Below are 5,612 nucleotides of genomic sequence, written 5' to 3' on the forward strand. Positions count from 1 at the left end.
AACAACCACAAAGAGACACATTAAATGACCACAAAGAGACACAAAACGACCCACAAAGAGACACAAAACAAACCACAGAGACACAAAACAACCACAAAGAGACATAAAATAACCATAAAGAGACACAAAACGGCCAAAAAAAGACACAAAACAACTACAAAGAAAAACAAAACAACCACTTAGAGACACAAAACAACCACTTAGAGACACAAAATGACTAGAAAGAGACACAAAATAACTACAGAGAGACATAAATTACTACAGAGAGACACAAAACGGCCACAAAGAGACACAAAATGATGACAAAGTGAAACGCAATGCCCTAACATTAACATCAACACAACTACAAAGAGGCACAAAACAGCCAAAAAAAAGACAAAATTACCTTCAAAGGACAACATGACTTCAAAAAGAGGCAAAACCATCACACCTTGCTCCTATAGGTGGTGGGGCCTACTGCATGTCTGTGCTCAGGGGCCCACCTCATAATCCACCTGTGCATCTCCTCCACAGTCTCCAAAACATGTGAATATTAAAAAACAGTACGAGAGATGCAGGTGCCTCACCTCCATGACACCCTCTCTGCTGTATTTGGCCGCTCCTCGACTATAACTAAGCTGGAATAGCACATTTGTCACTCAGGCAATATCACTCTTTTTACAACTTCTCCCCCCAAACTCGCAGCATGGGGTGACTAGGATGAAAAAAAAAAGCTTACATTTAATAAAAAGAACAGAGGGGCGAGAAAAAATCCCAAATCTGTGTAAAGAAAAGGAGAGAAAATGGAAATCCTCCTCGGGTAGGGAATCCCTGCTGGCTGAGTTTCACATTGTGTGTTGTGTGAAATATGAGAGGTAAAACCAGTTCAGAGCAATGCTGTTATTTTTTACACTAATCGTTGGAATAAGAGTTATTTTTATTGGTCTCTTAACTCCGCACATAATAAAGAAATTGGTGGATTGTTCCTGTAGGCCACATTAAACAAACACACACACAAAAAGTGGCATATAAAATGCATCAGAAGGTACAAAAGCTGCGAAACACATTTAAAGAATACCTTTGTATGGAGAGATTGCACTGATGGGGCGTTATATAAAATTAAAACAGTAATAAAAATACAGGTATGGATAAAATGTGTGTCATTGTCAATAAGCTCCTGTGTTCTGTTTACTTTCTCATAGTCTGGGGTCTCACAGTGTAAAAAAAATATTATTATTGCAAAATTAACACTAATTTCTTTTTAAATGTTCTTTTTCTTTCTTATGAAAACCCAATTCTAGAAAATTATACAAATGGGAACCCTTTGCTTTGCCACAAACTTTGCATCATTACACCAGCGTCAGAAGTATTTCATGTTTTGTATATCATCTGGCCCAAGCATAAACACATTTATATTATTTTTTTTGGCAAAGACACATAATAATGTTAAAGGAAACTTCTGGTATTTTGCACTTTGAGCCCTGTTTCTGGGTTGTTTATCATGAAATAGAGTGGTTAAGACCAACATTTTGACCTGTCCTAAAACCACTCTAAATGTTTGTTTTCAAAGCCATGAAACTCACCGAGTGGTCAGTGGTGTTTGTTGATGTTCTGACATAAAACCGAGTGGTCAGTGGTGTTTGTTGATGTTCTGACATAAAAATCGTAGCAAATTGTGGTTTCCATCCGTGTTTTCACTATTCATCTCAATTGTGGAACTATTTTTCCAGCTGCGTCACACCCGTGTGTAAACTTCCGCTTGATCGTTCATTTGACCCTGAAGCGTTATACACTCCAGCCCACTTGATGGCCATAATGCTCCTTTACGTGGGTGTCACCAACTGGCAGGAAACCATTGCAATGTAATGGGACACAGAGAAGAAGCAGAAGAAGAAGGTTGGCATTGTGTTCAGAGGCATTGTACTGCGAAGGTTGTTCACAAGTGAGTAATCCATTGTGCAGTTGTTTAAACTTATTACAAAACTTTTTCGTTCGTTCTCGTTCTTCCTCCAGGAGCGCACATAGCACTGTCGAGCCGGCACTTTCGCTGAGCTAAAAGACTACAGTGACTACAACCTTGTCGTAAACAAGCCCCTTTCCGTTTCCGTTGGCGGATTACTACCAACGGACAATGAGGCTTCCTACAGAAAACCAATGGATTAGACAAAATGTCAAATAAATCATCACGGAAACCACAGTCTGCTACGATTTTTATGTCAGAACATCAACGAACACCACTGACCACTCGGTGAGTTTCATGGCTTTGAAAACGAATGTTTAGGGTGGTTTTAGGACAGGTTCACACAAGGCCGTAGACAGCAGTGTTAAGCCAGGCAGGGGAAAGCCAAATTCTCCAAAAAGAAGTAATTGACACAATTTTGGTCTTAGCCACTCTATTTCATCATAAACAACCCAGAAATGGGGCTCAAAGTGCAAAACACCGGACTTCTCCTTTAATTATTTCTGGGGACAGTTAAACTCGATGGGTCAAATTTCCTGTCAGGCAACTTTGTAAAACTTCAGTAACAGAAGTCCTAATGAACTTATCTCGAATTCGGGAGGGGTACGCTGTGTAAACATCCATCTTTGATCCCATCGGTTATCAGTTTATGCAAATATCTGTTGATGGAGATTACAGCACTGTCAACAGCTGCCACAGCTGTAGTCCATATGAAATCCATTGTATTTAATCATGCTCTGAAGCATGACATCACTTGGTAAATGATAAATGCGCGTATAGGGCCTTTTTAGTCTTCCGACCACTCAAAGCACTTTTACACTACATGTCACATTCACACACACACACATACACATATTCACACTGGTGAGCTGCAGCAGCCCCACTTGAAACTCATGTTCAAAAGAAATGTTCATAAAATTAGGAAAAGCTGTGAGATATGTTTTTGAGCTGTCCAATAATCTCCAGGTCCCCATACAGGACACTAGGGTTAGGAGATGTAGAAGAAAAGAGGTAGAAATATGTCAAAAAAAAAAATCTGTTTTCTGGAAAAAAGTAAAAAAAAACAAACAAACAACAAAGTGAATTTTAAGCAGTTGAGACAAATCTTTCCTCTGGTAAATCTGACTATAGTGGTCAGGAGATGAGAAATATATATGCAGATTAGAACCCACAGCTGCTACGTTAACTCAAAGAGAAAACAGCTGTCTGCAGTGTTACACTGTGGACCCAGTGCGCACTGTGTAATGTATATGTTTGCATATATCTGCTGTAGCAGTAATGACTACCCAGTCATGCAAATAGAGCATATTTACACTCAGGCTATCCTTACAGCCAGGGCCCTATAGCAGGACATTTGGAAATAACATGGTCTGAGGTATTTCATACAACTGTAACACATGTGTGCTGAAAATTGTATGTCTTAACATGAAGGCTGTTGTTCCGAAGCTCTCTCCACACTGTCAATTCAATTCTGCTGGAGAAACATTTCATCTTAATTGTAGTTGTAGGAGAATGTTGACATTGTAGGCTTCTGCCAACCAGGGATACATTACATTTGTATATTTTATACTTACTTATGTGTGTACGTTAAGCAAAAAATGGCTATGCTCACCGTTCACAAAACATGTTTTTATTGTCTGTGCCGAGGGTATGCAGAGTTTGGCAAGCCAGCATTTATGTATGCAGCTCCTTTATATGTGGAATCTTCTGCAGAAGGGCTTGAAGTATGAAACTGAAATTCTATGTTGTCTGTCTGGAACGTATGTTGCTGCCTGTCTCGGCCAGGACACTCTTGATAAAGAGATTTGTTTTATCTCGAGAGGTTTTTCTGGTTAAATAAAGGTTAAATAAACAAAATAAGAAAATAAAAAACAAACATATTATTAGCCTGAGTGTCAGACTGAAGCTCCCAGAACCTTCAGTCTGACATCGCCTCCATTGAAGGCGATTTACAAGGGGGAGGGAATTTGATTTTTCCCTAACCAATCAGTAGAGATCAACGACTCACCCAGAATCTGACGTCATTAGTATCCATGCCTCGGGGGTGCCGAAAACAAGCGAGCATTGCCCGTTTAAAATGTCTCCGTCGTCGTGCACGCCCAGCTGCATCGCCGTTAAATCCAGTTTAGCAGCTTCCTTAATTTGGTCCTCCATTAACGCGAGTAGTGGCGAAATACCTCGATAGCATCGTTAATGTGGTCTGTAGGATCTGTAGCGGTCGCCATTGTTGCTATCCTCACCAGTTACCCACCGGCTCACAGCTTGACATCAGCGTGGCGCTGATTGGCTAATCGCTAGACCCGCCCCCACCCCCGGCGTTCATTGGTCCGTCCATCGTTTGGATGAGATAATTTGCATATTCATTGCAGTATGCCAGACCAGAGATGCAAGCCTACTCAGTTGAGTGGACGGGGTCTATGGTCTGGAACCAGGCTAACATATTATAGCAACGTTTCTAAAGCGATGTAGTTCTGATTATATGTTTATGAGCCGTGGGCAGATTATGGGCCCCTGGGCACAGAAATGCAGAAGGCCCCATCTTCATAGTTGTGTTTTATTGTGTCTTTTGTGGTAGTTCAGGGTCATTTTGTGTCTCTTTGTGGTCATTTTAAGTCTCTTCTAGGTCTGTCCGTGTCTCTTTGAGTGACATTTTGCAGGTAAAGGCTAGGGGAGCCCATGACACTTTAGGCCCCAGGGCCTGTATCCGTTAGGCTTGTTCAGTAATCTATCCATGATAAGAGCTGATTTTATCATCAGGAGGTCGAGGGAATGGTGGATGGTATAACATCTTGGTGAGATGCCTGTCAAGTTGCAGTTAAGTTCCATTGTATGAGACCAACAAACAAAAACAACCGGCGTTTTTTTAGCAAAACGTTGCTGCATTTCTACTGCTGATTGTGCCATCAAATCTGGGTATTTTAATCCAAAACATTATTTTTTTCTCACCCAAAACTAAGTGGTTTTGTGCCTGAACCAAAATATATGCATACGTTTCAACATTAATCACATGCAGAAATGTACAATGCCAACCTTTATTCTGAAGACTGGGTCTAGATATGCTGGAATCAGAATGTAAAATTTCATATGGTATATCATAGTATAGAAATATACTGGTAATATTACTTTTTCCAGTAACGAGTAGTGTAACTAATTACTAATAAAATTTCAGTAATAACATTACAGTTTCCTCGTTACAACATTACTTTTGTTATCGCATCACTACTGATATGAAATACAACAATCACATCAGTGGACTCATTTTCGTAATCATCAGGCTGTGCAGGTATGCCACAAAGCAGCAAGCTAATTTGGAAGATGGAAACGCTTTCCTTAACAGCAGTAAATGGGGGAGGAAAGATACTAACATACTAAAACTCTTTCCACTGCAAAAAACACATCCTCAAACCTCCAGTCTGAAAAACCTGCTACAATTGTCAGCACGACAACATGAAGCTCCAGGAAATACACCCCACCAAAGGTGAGCCCTCTTTGGCCACGGATGTCGGTGGTAGCCCTACACTGGCTAAACAACCAAAATTGGATTTTACTCATGGGCAGCTGCAGGCTATAAAGTAATGAAGCTTATGGTTGGATACGTGGTGGATGAGATGTTGCTCCATGAGTGACTCTCCATCTTTCGGGCAGAGCCTTGGGGAAAATACTGGTCACAGGC

This window comes from Epinephelus moara, chromosome 8 (genome assembly GCF_006386435.1).
Source record: "Epinephelus moara isolate mb chromosome 8, YSFRI_EMoa_1.0, whole genome shotgun sequence".
NCBI lineage: Eukaryota > Metazoa > Chordata > Actinopteri > Perciformes > Serranidae > Epinephelus > Epinephelus moara.